Source organism: Triticum aestivum, chromosome 4D, assembly GCF_018294505.1.
Source record: "Triticum aestivum cultivar Chinese Spring chromosome 4D, IWGSC CS RefSeq v2.1, whole genome shotgun sequence".
In the NCBI taxonomy this organism is placed as follows: domain Eukaryota; kingdom Viridiplantae; phylum Streptophyta; class Magnoliopsida; order Poales; family Poaceae; genus Triticum; species Triticum aestivum.
Window position 1 is genome coordinate 419,980,994 of NC_057805.1, and position 20,767 is coordinate 420,001,760.

A 20,767-nucleotide genomic window follows, 5' to 3' on the forward strand; every position below is an offset into this window, starting at 1 on the left:
AATTCACCAACGCAACTTACAACTCTCTGGAGTTACATCATCGTGGTTATGGCCAGTCCTCACCACCAGAGAGAGGAAAGAGTATATAAAAAAACAAGAAACAAAGCTGTTCGTATACTAGATGGATGTGACAAAGCTATCCACAAATGGCACCAAGGCCTCCTTGAATCTGTGTCTCATCATACCGAAGTCGTTTTTGAATCTCTGAAGCCAGCTATCCACCAAAGGCAGCACACCTCTAAAGTGCTTGTTGTTGCGCTCCTTCCACACGCTCCAGGCCGCAATGATAAATACCTCCATAAACATGGGGCTCGTCCACCTGTCTCTCGCCTCATGCACAAGTTGAAGCCTGCTTCCACCATGCACCCACTCGATCCCCAGCTTCCTCCAACACGATCTGCTGAAGGCACAGTCGAAGAAGAGATGTTCTACTGTCTCTTCCAGCGGGCTATCACATAGGAGGCAAGTATACACATCATCTCACAGTTTCATACCTCTTCTCTTCAACATGTTTTTGAGTGTTCAGCATGTCCGCTAAGAGGAGCCATGCAAAAACCCTCCACTTATTAGTGCATTTTGAATTCCAGATCCATTTGAACGCATCATCCGCCGTCACCCCACGAAAGCAGTGGTCGTAATACTTTCTAGGAGCAAAATCTCCGGTCCCCCAGGCGCATCTCCAGATGTCATGAGCCTCACTCAATTATGTCGAGGCCATGCTGCCTTGAAGGTCACACAATTCCTCCCTGACTTGTGTGGAGATCGGCAAATGGAAATTATGCCCAAGCGCCGGCGCTATCAGCAGTTCTTGCACCGAAACATCTTCATTAGTAGCAAAGGAAAACAGCCTAGGATGGCTGTTACAGAGGATATTGTTATGCCACAAGTCTTTCCAGAACAACACCGTGCTCCCGTCTCGCACCTCCACCGACGTGACCCCCCTGTAGATTGGCGTAAGCTGCAAGATGTCACGCCACCAGAATGATCCGCACTGATCGGTTGCATGAGGCACCAAACCCTCATAGTAAGTGGACCAAATCAGATTAACCCACGGCACATCCAAATGGTTGTAGAATGCAGCTGCTTAAGTAGCAGACCTTGATTTTGCACATGAAGATCAATTATCCCCAGGCCCCCTTTCTCTTTGGGGCGACAGACAAGGTTCCACGCCGCCAAGGACACTGCTTTGTGGCCATCCTCCATGTTCTTCTCCCAGAGACAGTATCGCCTGAGCTTGTCAAGATGATCTAGGATCTTTGGAGGCAGTCTGATTGAACACATAGCATAAATTGCCAGGGACGTGACCACCGAGTTGACCAAAGTGAGCTTTGATCCGAGGTCCAGAAGCGAGGCGGCAGTGGATAACCTACGCTCGACCGAAGCCACCAGCGGCATTAGATCAGCCACCGTTGGTTTAGCAATCCCCATTGGCATGCCAAGGTATGTGAACGGCATCTTTCCAACCTTGCAGCCAAAAACCTCAGCCAAACGATCCGTTGCATCCACCTCCATGTTCACCGTCATCAGAGTCGACTTTTGAAAGTTGATGCGCAATCCAACAGAGGAGGCATAATCCTGAAGAATGCGTTTGATTGTCGCCGCTTGCGCCTGATCAGCTGGCATCACGAGGATCGTGTCATCCGCGTACTGGATCACCGGGTAGTCATTCTCCATAGTAGGCATTGGTAGCTCCAGTTCACCGCTCCGGTACGCGCCGTTGATTGCTGCTTGGAGGAGGTCCACCGCCAAGACGAAGATGAGCGGGGACAGCGGGTCTCCTTGGTGCACCCCTCTCTTACAAAAGAATTGCCTACCAGGGGTCCTGTTTAATAGCACCGAGGATTTTGCAGTTGAGAACAAGCAGTGGATCCACCCTAACCAACGATCGTTGAAACCCATGCATTTCATAATCTGCATCATAGGAGCATGCTCGATCGTATCAAATGCTTTTGCAAAATCTAATTTAAGAATGGCAATCTCACGTTTCGAAGCTTGGCACTGGTGAATGAATTCATACGCCCACGCAACACAATCCTGGATCGACCTACCCCTCAAGAATCCGTACTGGTTTCGATGAATTATCTTAAGGACCACTTTCTGCAAGCGATTTGCCAATAGTTTTCTCAGCAGTTTGAGGCAGCAGTTGAGAAGTGTTATGGGGCGGTAGTCGTCAGTTGTCTCCGGCGATTGGGTTTTGGGGATGAGAGTGATAAATCCAGTATTCAAGCTTTCAAGGTCCAAAGTACCTGCATGAAAATCAAAACAGAGAAGATAGAACTCCTCCTTAATGATGTGCCAGTAGGATTTTATGAAGCTTCCACTGAATCCATCCGGTCCAGGGGCACGATCGGATGGCATCTCTTTGACAACCTGGTCAATCTCCTCCCAGGTGAAGGGCTCTGACAGAGCATGTAGGCCATCCACCTTTTTGATGATGCGATCCAGATCAAATCTCATGTTGGTGGGATTGGAACAGCCCAATCTTTCTTTGTATGCTTGTAGCAGGACAGCCTCTTTGCCAACATGGTCATAGACGACTGAGTCATCCGATAGTCGCAACGAAGCAATGTTATTTCTACGAAATCGCTCAGTCGCTACTCTATGGAAGAACTTGGTGTTGCCATCGCCGAATTTGAAGTGTCTTACGGTGCAGCGTTTCTTCCAATACGCCTTTTTGCAGTCAAGCAGGTGAAGAAGGTGTTTCTTCAGAATTTTTCTGAAGTTAGCTTCCGGCACGGATAGCCGCCGTCTCTCTTCAAGACCATCCAACTCCAGGAGGGTTTTATTACAGTTATCAATCAACACTGACAGCTTAGAGATTTTCTTGCTCCATTGTTTCAAATCATAACACAGGTTTTTGAGTTTTTTACACAGTACCGCAGTTGTGTTCGGGGCATAGCAGCGCTTGTTCCACGATCGCTGTACGACATCAAAGAAACCTGGTTTTTTGATCCAGTAGTCCTCGAAGCGGAACAATTTGGTCTTAGGGACTTTGGTCTGGATGCTTACATAACACGGCACATGATCCGATGTGGGCTTACCCAGAGGCATGATTACTGTGTGCGGATACTTGGCCGCCCAGTCCACCGAGGTAAAATGCCAGTCTAACTGTTCCAGGAGGGGGTTAGATTGCATATTGCTCCATGTGAATGAGCGCCCCTTGATCGGTAGTTCTATCAGAGACTGGCTACGTATGAATTCGTTGAAGATTAGCATATCATTAGTATCCCCACCCCCACGGTTACGATTATCTGGCGCTCTGATGTAGTTGAAATCGCTTAAAATAAGCCAATCTTCCCCATTAGGAATGTTAAGGTCGAAGAGCCACTCAGTAAACAGTGATCTGTTGGGATCAGCGCAAGGGCCATACACGTTCACCAGTGTCCACGTATCACTGGACTGAGTCGAGGTAAGCCTAACACCGAGTGCGAAAGATTCAGAAAAAACAGAGACACCCGTGAAAACAGAACTCATCCACACGGTGATTAAGCCCCCAGAATTACCAATAGACGGAAAAAATTCAAACATGTCAAACTTCTTAGGACAGAATAGTTTAATAAACGACGCATCAAAAGATTCACGCTTGGTTTCTTGAAATCAAACTACGGAACAACCACTAATCTCAGTCGCATTATGGATCGTCAACTGCTTTTTGTCAGAGTTGATTCCACGAACATTCCAGCAGAGAATGTTCCAGTGTTTATTTGACGCCATCTAGCTTTAGTTCAGTTCCGGGTCGTCACCACTGTCTCTAGCTAGGAGATTCTGAGCACTGAGTTCTTCGGCGGGTATACCACACATCTCTGTACCCACACGCTGCAGCTGCTGAATAGGAGTTGGCGGAGGCAGATCTTCAGATCAATTCGCAACAGGCTGCAGGATCAATTTTGGACAGGGATCTGTCGCCTTGGAGGAACAAGCTACAGATGGAGCCCCCCTGCATTTGACCTTAGATTGTTGCTTCTTGGCGTCAGTAACAAGATTTACCTTAAAGCCATCATATCTTGTTGACCTGGAGCCGCGCCTCAGACAAGTCGTGTCAATTGGCATCTTCTCAGCTAGGATCATCTTCTGAATGTATTTGTTCAGTGGCTTGGCAGGGAGAGCTTCAGAAGATTCAGCTATAACAGCATTGTCACAGGCCCCAGAGTCTGTCTCAGAGTCCGCAAACCCCTCGTCAATCTTCTCCAGAACCTGCCCTACCGAGCTCCCCACACCATCAGACCCAGCAAATTTAGGCAAGGTGACAACTTCAGAAAAGTTATCCCAGATCTCAGAGGGTATGAAGATATCCTCCGAGAGGCAGGGCAGCAATGCAGTCCTTGGGCAAACCTGCTCAGTCCCATAGTATACACCCATGATAACAGCATTAGTCACCTGGTGAAATACCGCGAGAGGGTTCAGAGGGAGCACAGCACTCGTCAGACCTTCTTTCGGTGCAGTGATGCAACGAGTGTATCTTCCAAAGGATATCATCCAGAGAAACTGCAGAAACAAGTATCCGTCTTTAGCCTGAACTTCTACATCAAGAGAGCTGCCATTAGCACGCACGAATTGCAGTCCAGAGGTTGGTGTTCCATTTATCAGAGCATCTGTAGCCTCTGCAATATCAGAATAAACTGACCATTCATCCTGAGGATCATCAGAGACATTGCTCTCATGTTCGACACCATCCATGAGAGAGGGACCTGTGTACTGGAACAGCGTCCTGAAACTAAAACCCCTGTATGGAGGCGGTGCAACTGGCCAAACACCCCAGCCGCCGTTCTGCGTGGGCTGCTGTTGGGGCACCTGCTGTTCCCAGGCCTCATCGATCTGCTGTTGTATCCATCGCTGATGATCAAGCGCCCACTGTTGCGCAGCAGTCAGGTAAGGCAGTTCATATGGATGCGGGGATGCATTCATCGGTGGAGCTTCATCTTCATTTCCCACAAGTTCAGGAATTGTGTTCCTACCCTTAAGCACGTAAACTGGAACAGACCAAGATCTGCCCATACCTGGCAGTGTGCCAATGCGCTTGATCACAAGGCTGTGGGGAACCTGTGCGAGATCACTGATGATAACCCGCACCAACACTCGTTCCTTGTTGTGGCCCGGCCTGTGCCAGAGATCCAACTTTCCAAAGCACGATACCGCCTTGTTGATATAGTGATCATTCTGGTAGTCCATAGGAAAAGCAAGAAACAAGACCCAAGCAACATATTGAAACGGACAGCGATGCATGTTTTGTCCCTCATCATGCGGCACAAAAGAAAAGGTCATATCATCATCCAGGGGATCTAACTGATGTGGACTCTCCTGAATGAACTGGTCCCTTAAAGCAACATCAGCAAACGCCACCATACCAACCCCAATAGGATACACAAAGGCATCGGGAACCTCAAGATGAAAATACTCAATCATGATGCGAACCACCTCATCCAAAACTAACTGTTTCTGATGATCTGGGACTGGGGGAACAGCGGTGACAATGGCATACCTCTCATGACTCAACGGCGGGTCATCCACCACCATCATGTTGCGAGCCAATCTGTGGTCTGGTCCGCGCTCAATCCGGGCTCCCATCGGCACGAACTGGAACGGCCTCACCGGAAAGTTGGCCATGGCGACAGTGGTGTCGGCGATGGCAGTCGCGCCAGTCAAAGACAAAGCAGAGGGGGATGAGGGTCTGTCGCTCTGTTCGTTGGTAGACAGGGGCGGTAGAGTAGGCAAATGGCGTGCTTGAAGCGGAAGCGTCTGCCCAGTAGCAAGCGAGGAAGCGGGTCCCACATCTGGTACTTTCCTTTTGGGACGCCAAATCAATTTTCTATTAGGAAAATTCAGATTCTGTAGTGAAGGGACTGCACGAGTCCGAGGCAATGGATCCACTCTGATTTGATCCTACCGTTCCACCTTCCTCTGTTGCCAAGAAAATCGGGGAGCATTTTTTGAGGCGCAAGATTTGGCGCCATGGCCCGGTAGATTGCAGCGTTTGCACCAGAGAAGCCCAGGGCAACATTCCCTCAGGTGGGCCAGACTATTGCAAGTCATGCAGGCTCTAACGGATCGGCCCATCTCCTGCCGCATGCAGAAGCAAAGCGTTCAAAATTATGGCAGACGTCACATACTTTGGCATGGCAATTAATAGCTGCATGTCCGTCCCCGAAACATCTGGTGCACTTGCCCAAAGCATGAAAAATGAAATCCGAGGGAGGCAAATCATCTAAATCATAGACTTTTTGGATATCAGCCTCGTCATAAAGGGCTTGCCTTAAGTCTAAGATACCCTCCAGAATCAAGGAAGGAATGTTATGCCAAATCTGCTCACGGCGATTCTTACTTAAGAATTTTTTGGAAGTGTTTGCAATTCAACCCGAAGAAACCGGAATATGCAGACTGCCAAAAATCAGACCCTCTTGCAGTAGTTCAAAATTTGTATTGTTTCGCGAAGAATCAACCAAGTCATGATGAATATCCTAAGGATTTCCACGTTGAGAAGAAACCTCATCGAAGGAGCTCAGAAGATTGTTAGAGTGTTGCATGCAAAAACCAAACTTGGCCAACTCCTTCGAGGCTGAAGCATCCTTCGAAGCGCTTTTCTCAAGAAAATGCAAACTGGTGCGGACGACCTTATAGGCACTACCTCCAAGATTTGGAGTGTTTCTCATAACTGGATCAACAATTGGCACATTCCAAGGATGTTTAAAGAGACCAAAATGACACACAAAATCAGGCCAAACTCTATCCCGTAGGGCATAGATGAAATGACCAACTTTATTTGAAGCCATCGAGAACCGAAAATTCCTTGCTCCAATAGATGTAACCTTGAAACCAGAAGCAATTCCTCCAATGCAACATTGTAGGGCCAAACCAACCGAAGCACAAGACAATGGGAAGGATGCAGAAGAGAACGTGACCACCAAGAAAAAATCCTTGGAGGAAGAGGTCGGGGAGAAGTGGACCGTGGATCTGAAACGCCTACGCACCTGGTCCTCGACCTTGAGGCCGGGGTTGAAGTCCCAGTGGAGGAGCCCTTCCATGGTGGATCAGAGGGATCCATGGCCGCCGGTGGTGGAGGTGGAGGTGGGAGAGGGGAGAGAGGTGGGAGGAGAGAGCGCCATCTCATGTCATCCCACTCAGTCCTCCCGTTGAAGGTGCAAGGCTCATGTATGAAGAATCTGAGCTATCTGATCATCTGATGCAAGTTCTGATGAAGCCTTTGAAGCCAGACCAAGCTCTAAGGACAAAATTCCTCGTCAAGGAATTGCTCTATGTGCCAAGGACATTGTACACGATATTGACCAAAACCCTCAGTCCTATTAAGGGCCACAACTCTAATGAAGAAGAGGTTGTTGGCATCATGAAGAATATGCTTTTCAACATCATCCATGGTATTCCTATCAACTATCATGATTTCTTCATGAGAACTATGGCCAATGTCGCTCTGTCACCGTTTGAATTGAAGCCTTACACTCCCTGGATCATGAAATTCATCAGATCAAGGTCTTCAATTCACTATAAGGCTGACTTTCAAAATCATCTCAGCTATTTGCCCCCAATTGAAGTCCTCAAAAGGACTATTTCCTCAGCTAATGAGAAGGGCAAGGCTGCTGTTGTAGATGAAGGCATTCGTCCATTGGATGGACAGTTCCGCAAAGCTACTTCATATTCCACCAATGATGACTCTGCCACTCAAGACTCTGCCGCAAAAGCTTCAAAGCTAAATCCTCAAGCCACTGCTCCAAGGGTGACGACTGATCGTGAGCTTCTCCTCAGTCTTCATCGGAAGGTCGATCGCAATCACAAATGGGTCAAGCGACAGTTTGGTTCAATTCTTCATAATATGACAATCACGCAAAACACTGTGAAGAAGAACCATTACTATCTGCATGAAGTATTTGATCGCACCTGGGCTGTATTGTCTCACCTATACGGTGATGAAGATCTCAAGCAAATGGGCTTCCAACAGGACTTTGACTGGTCTCATCCACCTTCGAAGAAATTCAAGAAGGTCAAAGTTCCTCACTTGGTTGCCAGTTCATATTCTTCATTGTGCGAGACTGATGAACATGAAGATCTGAACGACACCGCGGCAGGCCCTACTACAACGGATGACCCCAACAACGCTGGAGCTCCTCCATCGACATCTTGATGATATTCTTCAGGGGCGTTAGTCCTCATTTTTCGTCCCTTTTGGTCATTTGATGACAAAGGGGGAGAAATTTGAGTTAGTCTTCAAGCGGGTCTCTATATATGGGCATTTTTTGTTAAGTTACAACTCTCGTTCTTCTGAAGTATTTGTTGGATCGAGTTGTAAACTTAAGTCCTATGGTGGTCTGATACTTTTGCTACGCTTTCTGCATGCTATTTCCTCAGTACGTCAATGCACGCATGCTGAATTTCATCAGACACCATATTTTATCATGCATTTAAAATTCTTCATATCATATGTCAAATGCGTGTATGAATTACAAGATATAGGGGGAGATCTCCATGATTCTACTCAATAATGTGCATTTGCTATTCAAAGCAAATTCCTCACATATGCACATCTTCAGGGGGAGTTCTTCTACATCTTGCAATCAAATTCCTCAATATCAGTATTTACACTTCATATGTTTATCCCCGTTGAAAACTTAACCTATATTGTCATCAATCACCAAAAAGGGGAGATTGTTAGTGTATGTAGTGCCCCTTAGTGATTTTGGTGTATTGAAGACTTATAGGTTAAGGGACTAATGCGTTTGTGAGTGTACACAGGTCTATAAGTCTATGAGGAGTCTGGTATTTACAGAGAAAGTCGACCCCTAAAAATGAATGTCCTCAACTGAAGACTTTGGCTTTCTGAAGACTTTGAAAATGAAGAAATTGGTGTGACCTTGAAGACTTGATGTTCATGCGAGGAATATGAAGCTTGAAGACTTTGTTTTAGTAGTTTTTTTTCTCTTTCTTGAGTCATAGGAAACACCGTACTGTTAAAGGGGGTCGAGGTAAAACTAAGGAAAAGTTTCCAAGTGATGCTCATCTCAAAATCCTACACCTACCAATCCTTTCGAGTGAAGCCATTGGAAATCTCATATAATTCAGTCAAGTTCTTCAGTGACATAAACGAAGATCTTCTGTTATCTGAGGAATTTGTTCTGGCTGAGGAGTTAGGAATTCGCCAGTGCGAATTGCCTACAAGTGAGGAACATGATAGCCCTGAGGAATTTGATACTCAAATATCCAACCATTCCTGTCCTATGCGCCATCTGTCCCAAAATATCTACCCAACTAATGGTCATATCATTGAAGGGCATGAAGGAAATATGCCCTAGAGGCAATAATAAAGTTATTATTTATTTCCTTATATCATGATAAATGTTTATTATTCATGCTAGAAATGTATTAACCGGAAACATAATACATGCGTGAATACATAGACAAACATAGTGTCACTAGTATGCCTCTACTTGACTAGCTCGTTGATCAAAGATGGTTGAGTTTCCTAGCCATGGACATGAGCTGTCATTTGATTAACGGGATCACATCATTAGGAGAATGATGTGATTGACTTGACCCATTCCGTTAGCTTAGCACTTGATCGGTTAGTATGTTGTTATTGCTTTCTTCATGACTTATACATGTTCCTATGACTATGAGATTATGCAACTCCCGTTTACCGGAGGAACACTTTGTGTGCTACCAAACATCACAACGTAACTGGGTGATTATAAAGGTGCTCTACAGGTGTCTCCGAAAGTACTTGTTGAGTTGGCGTATTTTGAGATTAGGATTTGTCACTCCGATTGTCGGAGAGGTATCTCTGGGCCCTCTCGGTAATGCACATCACTATAAGCCTTGCAAGCAATGTGACTAATGAGTTAGTTGCGGGATGATGCATTACGTAACGAGTAAAGAGACTTGCCGGTAACGAGATTGAACTAGGTATTGAGATACCGACGATCGAATCTCGGGCAAGTAACATACCGATGACAAAGGGAACAACGTATGTTGTTATGCGGTTTGACCGATAAAGATCTTTGTAGAATATGTGAGAGCCAATACGAGCATCCAGGTTCCGCTATTGGTTATTGACCGGAGACGTGTCTCGGTCATGTCTACATAGTTCTCGAACCCGTAGGGTCCGCACGCTTAAAGTTCGGTGATGATCGGTATTATGAGTTTATGTGTTTTGATGTACCGAAGGTAGTTCGGAGTCCCGGATGAGATCGGGGACATGACGAGGAGTCTCGAAATGGTCGAGACGTAAAGATCGATATATTGGACGACTATATTCGGACATCGGAAAGGTTCCGAGTGATTCGGGTATTTTTCGGAGTACCGGAGAGTACGGGAATTCGCCGGGGAGTATATGGGCCTTATTGGGCTTTAGGGGAAAGAGAGAGGGGAGGCTGCGCGCCCCCCCAAGGCTTAGTCCGAATTGGACTAGGGGGAGGGGCGGCGCCCCCTCCTTCCTTCTCTTCTCTTTTCCCTTTCCTTCTCTCCTACTCCTACTACGTGGAAGGGCTCCTAGTTCTACTAGGAAAGGGGGAATCCTACTCCCGGTGGGAGTAGGAATCCCCTAGGGTGCGCCATAGAGTGGGCCGGCCCTCCCCCTCCTCCACTCCTTTATATACGGGGAGGGGGGCACCCCATAGACACAACAACTGATCATTGATCTCTTAGCCGTGTGCGGTGCCCCCCTCCACCATATTCCACCTCGGTAATATCGTAGCGGTGCTTAGGCGAAGCCCTGCGTCGGTAGCATCATCAACACCGTCATCACGCCGTCGTACTGACGGAACTCTCCCGCAAAGCTCTGCTGGATCGGAGTTCATGGGACATCATCGAGCTGAATGTGTGCTGAACTCGGAGGTGCCGTGCGTTCGGTACTTGGATCGGTCGGATCGTGAAGACGTACGACTACATCAACCGCGTTGTCATAACGCTTCCGCTTTCGGTCTACGAGGGTACGTGGACGCACTCTCCCCTCTCGTTGCTATGCATCACCATGATCTTGCGTGTGCATAGGAAATATTTGAAATTACTACGTTCCCCAACAGTGGCATCCAAGCCAGGTTTTATGCGTAGATGTTATATGCACGAGTAGAACACAAGTGAGTTGTGGGCGATACAAGTTATACTGCTTACCAGCATGTCACACTTTGGTTCGGCGGTATTGTTGGATGAAGCGGCCCGGACCGACATTACGCGTACGCTTACGCGAGACTGGTTCTACCTACGTGCTTTGCACACAGGTGGCTGGCGGATGTCAGTTTCTCCAACTTTAGTTGAACTGAGTGTGGCTACGCCCGGTCCTTGAGAAGGTTAAAACAGCACTAACTTGACGAACTATCGTTGTGGTTTTGATGCGTAGGTAAGAACGGTTCTTGCTCGGCCCATAGCAGCCACGTAAAACTTGCAACAACAAAGTAGAGGACGTCTAACTTGCTTTTGCAGGGCATGTTGTGATGTAATATGGTCAAGGCATGATGCTATATTTTATTGTATGAGATGATCATGTTTTGTAACCGAGTTATCGGCAACTGGCAGGAGCCATATGGTTGTCGCTTTATTGTATGCAATGCAATCGCCCTGTAATTGCTTTACTTTATCACTAAGCGGTAGCGATAGTCGTAGAAGCAATAGTTGGCGAGACGACAATGATGCTACGATGGAGATCAAGGTGTCGCGCCGGTGACGATGGTGATCATGACGGTGCTTCGGAGATGGAGATCACAAGCACAAGATGATGATGGCCATATCATATCACTTATATTGATTGCATGTGATGTTTATCTTTTATGCATCTTATTTTGCTTTGATTGACGGTAGCATTATAAGATGATCTCTCACTAAATTTCAAGATAAAAGTGTTCTCCCTGAGTATGCACCGTTGCCAAAGTTCGTCGTGCCGAGACACCACGTGATGATCGGGTGTGATAAGCTCTACATTCATCTACAACGGGTGCAAGACAGTTTTGCACACGCAGAATACTCGGGTTAAACTTGACGAGCCTAGCATATGCAGATATGGCCTCGGAACACTAGAGACCGAAAGGTCGAGTGTGAATCATATAGAAGATATGATGAACATAGTGATGTTCACCATTGAAAACAACTCCATCTCACGTGATGATCGGACATGGTTTAGTTGATTTGGATCACGTGATCACTTAGATGATTAGAGGGATGTCTATCTAAGTGGGAGTTCTTAAGTAATATGATTAATTGAACTTTAATTTATCATGAACTTAGTCCTGGTAGTATTAGCATATCTATGTTGTAGATCAATTGCTCGCGTTTAGCTCCCCTGATGTTAGTAGCAATGATACGGATTGGATCCGTGATCTGAGGATTATCCTCATTGCTGCACAGAAGAATTATGTCCTTGATGCACCACTAGGTGACAGACCGATTGCAGGAGCAACTGCAAATGTTATGAACATTTGGCAAGCTCGATATGATGACTACTTGATAGTTTAGTGCACCATGATTTACGGCTTAGAATCGGGGCTTCAAAGACGTTTTTTTGAAACCCACGGAGCATATGAGATGTTCCAAGAGTTGAAATTAGTATTTCATACTCATGCCCGTGTCGAGAGGTATGAGACCTCTGACAGTACTTTGCCTACAAGATGGAGGAGAATTGCTCAGCTAGTGAGCATGTGCTCAGAATGTCTGAGTACTACAGTCACTTGAATCAAGTGGGAGTTAATCTTCCAGATAAGATAGTGATTGGCAGAGTTCTCTAGTCACTATCACCAAGTTACTAGAACTTCGTGATGAACTATAATATGCAAGGGATAACAGAAACGATTCCCAAGCTCTCCGTGATGCTGAAATCGACGAAGGTAGAAATCAAGAAAAACATCAAGTGTTGATGGTTGACAAGACCACTAGTTTCAAGAAAAGGGCAAAGGGAAGAAGGGGAACTTCAAGAAGAACGGCAAGCGAGTTGCTGCTCAAGTTAAGAAGCCCAAGTCTGGACCTAAGCCTGAGACTAAGTGCTTCTACTGCAAAAGGACTGGTCACTAGAAGTGGAACTGCCCTAGATACTTGGCGGATAAGAAGGATGGCATAGTGAACAAAGGTATATTTGATATACATGTTATTGATGTGTACTTTACTAGTGTTTATAGCAGCCCCTTAGTATTTGATACTAGTTCAGTTGCTTAGATTAGTAACTCAAAATGGGAGTTGCAGAATGAACAGAGACTAGTTAAGCGTGAAGTGACGATGTGTGTTGGAAGTAGTTCCAAGATTGATATGATCATCATCGCACACTCCCCATACTTTCAGGATTAGTGTTGAACCTAAATAAGTGTTATTTGGTTTTTGCGTTGAGCATAAATATGATTTGATCATGTTTATTGCAATATGGTTATTCATTTAACTTAGAGAATAATTGTTGTTCTGTTTACATGAATAAAACCTTCTATGGTCATACACCCAATGAAAATGGTTTGTTGGATCTCGATCATAGTGATACACATATTCATAATATTGAAGCCAAAAGATGCAAAGTTAATAATGATAGTGCAACTTATTTGTGGCACTGCCGTTTAGGTCATATTGGTGTAAAGCGCATGAAGAAAATCCATGCTGATGGGCTTTTGGAATCACTTGATTATGAATCAGTTGATGCTTGCGAACCATGCCTCATGGGCAAGATGACTAAGACTCCGTTCTCCGGAACAATGGAGCGAGCTAATGACTTATTGGAAATAATACATACCGATGTATGCGGTCCGATAAGTGTTGAGGCTCACGGCGGGTATCATTATTTCCTGACTTTCACAGATGATTTGAGCAGATATGGGTATATCTACTTAATGAAACTGAAACAGTTGAAAAGTTCAAAGAATTTCGGAGTGAAGTGGAGAATCATTGTAACAAGAATATAAAAGTTTTTCTGCGATTTGATCGCGGAGACGAATATTTGAGTTGCAAGTTTGGCCTTCAATTAAAACAATGTGGAATAGTTTCACAAACTCATGCCACCTGGAACACCACAACATAATGGTGTGTCCGAACGTCATAACTGTACTTTATTGGATATAGTGCAATCTATGATGTCTCTTACCGATTTACCACTATCGTTCTGGGGTTATGCATTAGAGACAGCTGCATTCACATTAAATAGGGCACCGTCTAATCCGTTGAGACGACACCGTATGAGCTATGGTTTAGCAAGAAACCTAAGCTGTCATTTCTTAAAGTTTGGGGATACGATGCTTATGTGGAAAAGTTTCAACCTGATAAGCTCGAACCCAAATCGGAGAAGTGCGTCTTCATAGGATACCCAAAAGAAAATGTTGGGTACACCTTCTATCACAGATCCGAAGGCAAGACATTCGTTGCTAAGAATGGATCCTTTCTAGAGAAGGAGTTTCTCTCGAAAGAAGTGAGTGGGAGGAAAGTAGAACTTGATAAGGTAACTGTACCTGCTCCCTTATTAGAAAGTAGTTCATCACAAAAATCTGTTCCTGTGACTCCTACACCAATTAGTGAGGAAGCTAATGATGATGATCATGTAACTTCAGATCAAGTTACTACCGAACCTCGTAGGTCAACCAGAGTGAGATCCGCACCAGAGTGGTACGGTAATCCTGTTCTGGAGGTCATGTTACTTGACCATGACGAACCTATGAACTATGAGGAAGCGATGATGAGCCCAGATTCGCGAAATGGCTTGAGGCCATGAAATCTAAGATGGGATCCATGTATGAGAACAAAGTGTGGACTTTGGTTGACTTGCCCGATGATCGGCAAGCCATAGAAAATAAATGGATCTTCAAGACGATGACGGACGCTGATAGTAGTGTTACTATCTACAAAACTAGACTTGTCGAAAAAAGTTTTTGATAAAGTTCAAGGTGTTGACTACGATGAGATTTTCTCACTCGTAGCGATGCTTATGTCTGTCCGAATCATGCAAATTGCCACATTTTATGAAATCTGGCAAATGGATGTCAAAACTACATTCCTTAATGGATTTATTAAAGAAGAGTTGTATATGATGCAACCAGAAGGTTTTGTCGATCCTAAAGGTGCTAACAAAATGTGCAAGCTCCAGCGATCCATCTATGGACTGGTGCAAGCATCTCGGAGTTGGAATATACGCTTTGATGAATTGATCAAAGCATATAGTTTTATACAGACTTGCGGTGAAGCCTGTATTTACAAGAAAGTGAGTGGGAGCACTACAGCCTTTCTGATAAGTATATGTGAATGACATATTGTCGATTGGAAATGATGTCGATTTTTTTGTAAAGCATAAAGGAGTGTTTGAAAGGAGTTTTTCAAAGAAAGACCTCGGTGAAGCTACTTACATATTGAGCATCAAGATCTATAGAGATAGATCAAGACGCTTGATAAATTTTTTCAATGAGTACATACCTTGACAAGTTTTTGAAGTAGTTCAAAATGGAACAGTCAAAGAAAGAGTTCTTGCCTGTGTTGCAAGGTGTGAAGTTGAGTAAGACTCAAAACCCGACCACGGCAGAAGATAGAGAGAGAATGAAAGTCATTCCCTGTGTCTCAGCTATAGGTTCTATAAAGTATGCCATGCTATGTACCAGACCTATTGTATACCCTGCCCTGAGTTTGGCAAGGGAGTACAATAGTGATCTAGAAGTAGATCACTGGACATTGGTCAAAATTATCCTTAGTGGAATAAGGATATGTTTCTCGGTTATGGAGGTGACAAAAAGTTCATCATAAAGGGTTACGTCGATGCAAGTTTTGGCACTGATCCGGATGACTCTAAATCTCAATCTGGATACATATTGAAAGTGGGAGCAATTAGCTAGAGTAGCTCCGTGCAGAGCATTGTTGACATAGAAATTTGCAAAATACATACGGATCTGAATTTGGCAGACCCGTTAACTAAACTTCTCTCACAAGCAAAACATGATCACACCTTTGTACTCTTTGGGTGTTAATGACATGGCGATGTGAACTAGATTGCTGACTCTAGTAAACCCTTTGGGTGTTGGTCACATGACGATGTGAACTATGGGTGTTAATCACATGGTGATGTGAACTATTGATGTTAAATCACATGGCGATGTGATCTAGATTATTGACTCTAGTGCAAGTGGGAGACTAAAGGAAATATGCCCTAGAGGCAATAATAAAGTTATTATTTATTTCCTTATATCATGACAAATGTTTATTATTCATGCTAGAAATGTATTAACCGGGAACATAATACATGTGTGAATACATAGACAAACATAGTGTCACTAGTATGCCTCTACTTGACTAGCTCGTTGATCAAAGATGGTTGAGTTTCCTAGCCATGGACATGAGTTGTCATTTGATTAACGGGATCACATCATTAGGAGAATGATGTGATTGACTTGACCCATTCCGTTAGCTTAGCACTTGACCGTTTAGTATGCTGCTATTGCTTTCTTCATGACTTATACATGTTCCTATGACTATGAGATTATGCAACTCCCGTTTATCGGAGGAACACTTTGTGTGCTACCAAACGTCACAACGTAACTGGGTGATTATAAAGGTGCTCTACAGGTGCCTCCAAAGGTACATGTTGAGTTGGCGTATTTCGAGATTAGGATTTGTCACTCCGTAATGCACATCACTATAAGCCTTGCAAGCAATGTGACTAATGAGTTAGTTGCGGGATGATGCATTACGTAACGAGTAAATAGACTTGCCGGTAACGAGATTGAACTAGGTATTGAGATACCGATGATTGAATCTCGGGCAAGTAACATACTGATGACAAAGGGAACAATGTATGTTGTTATGTGGTTTGACCGATAAAGATCTTCGTAGAATATGTGAGAGCCAATACGAGCATCCAGGTTCTGCTATTGGTTATTGACCGGAGACGTGTGTCGGTCATGTCTACATAGTTCTCGAACCCGTAGGGTCCGCACGCTTAAAGTTCGGTGACGATCGGTATTATGAGTTTATGTGTTTTGATGTACCGAAGGTAGTTCGGAGTCCCGGATGAGATCGGGGACATGACGAGGAGTCTCGAAATGGTTGAGACGTAAAGATCGATATATTGGACGACTATATTCGGACATCGGAAAGGTTCCGAGTGATTCGGGTATTTTTCGGAGTACCGGAGAGTTACGGGAATTCGCCAGGGAGTATATGGGCCTTATTGGGCTTTAGGCGAAAGAGAGAGGGGAGGCTGCACGCCCCCCAAGGCTTAGTCCGAATTGGACTAGGGGGAGGGGCGGCGCCCCCTCCTTCCTTCTCTTCTCTTTTCCCTTTCCTTCTCTCCTACTCCTACTACTTGGAAGGGCTCCTAGTTCTACTAGTAAAGGGGGATCCTACTCCCGGTGGGAGTAGGACTCTCCTAGGGCGCGCCATAGAGAGGGCCGGCCCTCACCCTCCTCCACTCCTTTATATACGGGGAGGGGGGCACCCCATAGACACAACAATTGATCATTGATCTATTAGCCGTGTGCGGTGCCCCCCTCCACCATATTCCACCTCGGTAATATCATAGCGGTGCTTAGGCGAAGCCCTGCGTCGGTAGCATCATCAACGCCGTCATCACGCCGTCATGCTGACGGAACTCTCCCGCAAAGCTCTGCTGGATCGGAGTTCGTGGGACATCATCGAGCTGAACGTGTGCTGAACTCGGAGGTGCCGTGCGTTCGGTACTTGGATCGGTCGGATCGTGAAGACGTACGACTACATAAACCGCGTTGTCATAACACTTCCGCTTTCGGTCTACGAGGGTACGTGGACACACTCTCCCCTCTCGTTGCTATGCATCACCATGATCTTGCGTGTGCGTAGGAAATTTTTGATTACTACGTTCCCCAACAGGGCATTTATGTCTTATCATGTCGGGTTGCTCCCTAGGCTATAAATAACCACCCCTACAACCACTAGTTGGTTGGCTGCTCAGAGAGAAACAGACACTTGTCATTTAGAGCATCCCATCCTTCGAGGACTTTGAGCGAAAATCATCAAGTGTGGAAAACCCCAAACACCTACAAACCCAAAGTGATTGAGCATCACTGAAGAGATTGTTCCTGTGTGGAACCTATGCTTGTTACCTTTGAGGACTGTGCATCCTGCAGACGGTTAGGCGTCATGGTCTAGAGCATCCAAGAGGAAATTGTGGATCACCGAGTGACCGAGTCTGTGAAGGTTTGGAAGTCACCTGAAGACTTACCACGAGTGATTGGGCGAGGTCTGTGTGCCCTTAGCTCAAGGAGAATACGGTGAGGACTGTGTGTCCTCAGGTTTAAATACCTAGCCGCTCCAACCAGACGTACGACTGTCACATCAGTTGGAACTGGTCTACCAAATCACTGTCTTCACCAAGCTACTGGTTCTATTTCCTCAACCCTTTCATTTCCTCATTTATGTGTTGTAGTACTTGATCGTTACTGTTGAAGACTTTGGCTGAAGACTTTCTCAATTTCTTCAATCCTATTTCTTCAGTCAGTTTGACTTCAGCCTGCTTATCCTGTGTTTACGCTACTTGTACTCTGTGCTTGCTTTCATTTCATCATGACGACTGTGCTACTGCTCTGTTATGCTTGCATATGAGTACTTATTCCGCTGCTAAGTAGTTCGTTACTTAGGAATTTCCTCAGCCTGGTATTCCTTAGTGACGAATTTGTAAAAATTGACTATTCACCCCCTCTAGTCGATATAACGCACTTTCAATGAGCCACTGACGTTTTGGTCAGCAAGCCCGTAGACGATGTATCTATTATTTGAACGTAATAAAGCTAGCCATGATGGCCTTTCCTCAAAAAGAAAAGAGTTAATAAGGGCCGACTTATTTTCTTTCAAAGTAAAACGGCCACACGAAGGTTCTACCTGAGACGCGACCCGTCCCATAAGTGGATCGAACTCGCTTAGCACAACCCTCGAGTCAACAGCGGCATCCCCAAATATGATGGGAAAGGAGGACAACTTGCAATTTTGGTTTCCACAATCCGCTGTTGCTCGGCCTGAGAGTATCCTTATACCACCACCTCGTTTTTGTTGAAGTTGATCTTAAGGCCAGACATGGCCTCGAAAGATAGGAGGAAATTAAGATTGACAATTTCATGAGGAGGTTAGGCTGGCTTCCTGGGTTCGGTTGGGCCTAACATGTTGCGGGGGTTAGGCTGGCCTTCGTAGAAAAATGACGGATTTTTCTTTTTTTTCTCTATGTTTTTCTTGTCCGGATTTTTCTAGTTTTTATTCCCTTTTTCTTTTTTATTTTAATTTTCTTCTTTCCTTTTCTTTTTCCTTTTTCATTTTTTTGAAATATGGGAACAATTTTTTAAATTGAGAACACTTTCTCAAAATCATGAACATTTTTTGAATTCAATATATTTTTCAAATTCATGAACAATTTTGAAAACCGTCAACATTTTTAAAATTTGTGAATATTTATATATAATACAGGAACAAGTTTTGAAATGCAGATCATTTTCTAATTTCGCAAATATTTTTTGAAATCTGGGTATATTTTTTGAAATTTGTGACAATTTTTGAAATCAAGAACAATTTTTCAAATTCATGAATAACTTGTCAAATCCTGGATCAGTTTCCAAATTTGCGAACATTTTTTGTAATACGGGAACATTTTCAAATATGTGAACAATTTTTTTGAAATTCAAAACTATATTTCAAATTTGCGAACACTTTTAAAATCCTAGAAATGTTTTTCAAATTCCTAAATTATTTTTAAATCCAAGAGATTTTTTTTCAAATTTGAGAATATGTTTGAAATTTGAAACATTTTATCAAATTCACAAACATTTTATGAAATCCAAGAAGATTTTTTAAATTCGTGAACATTTTTAAAATCCCAAACTTGTTTAAAGAAACAAAAAAAAGAAAATACAAAAAAGAAGAAAAACAGGGGATACGCTCCCAGCATATGGGCCGGCCCAAAGCTGGCGCGAAGCAAGGGGGTTGCACGTTTCCTCTCTATTCCCCACACATGTCGGGGAATAGGATGTTCTTAGGGGTCTGTTTTGTGTACTTGTGTTAATGGGCTATATGTACAATTGGTCTCTTGAATACCTCGGCCTTTCTGACGCCGATGGGTTAGAAAATACTAGTTAGCCAACGTGTCTGACCAGTTTGAACCCAGGGACTCAACAAATAAAAACCAGTTTGAATCTGATAATTGCGTCTAGTTTAGTTCCATATGGAAACATTGTGAAGATCTAATCAGGGAAGGCATCTATATAAGTGGAGGATTGACAGCTTCGAAACCTACTTACCTGGATGGCGTCCATGAGTGATCAATAAGGCTCATGGCCTAGATCAATGGCTCACTTTGCACTTTGTGAGTGCGTTGATCTATCATCTCATTTTTGCGGGAGAGTGAACGTCGTAGTTTGTGATAGAGGGGATATGCATTCGCGCAGCCCCTACCAAGTTTTCAAAGTAAATTTTATGTTGAATTTGAATAAGAGTGATCCAAGTTTTATGTATTCCTTTTGCTAACTTTCATGCTTTGGTAAACTTGTAGACTTTTTTTTGAACAATCAATAAATATGTCTAGCCGATTATATCGACAACACACCAACCATGTGCAAGTTGATGAAGAGTTTTCTTTACACTTCAAACCTCTTTCATTCATTCATGAGAATGGTGGCATTGTTTACAAGCATGGAGATTACAAAGTTCAGGGGCATCTTCTAACCAAACATTAGGAGGATCATATGTAGCTGTCTAGCTAGTTCATATGGGCGATACAATTTTTAGTCTGTGTCGTCATCTCTTACATGTCATGATGCTCTTGAATGTAGAATTTCGCTTGCATTACGACGGAGTCATCTTTCTATCATCA

General features: G+C 44.3%; 1 non-coding gene across 1 annotated transcript; it reads left to right on the forward strand.

Annotated features, from left to right (window-relative positions):
* Window positions 1–20,187: 20,187 nt before the first annotated feature.
* LOC123100961 (U1 spliceosomal RNA) lies at window positions 20,188–20,349 on the forward strand. Its single transcript, XR_006448567.1, has one exon. It is a non-coding gene; the product is annotated as a U1 spliceosomal RNA (small nuclear RNA).
* The last annotated feature ends 418 nt before the right edge of the window (window positions 20,350–20,767 follow it).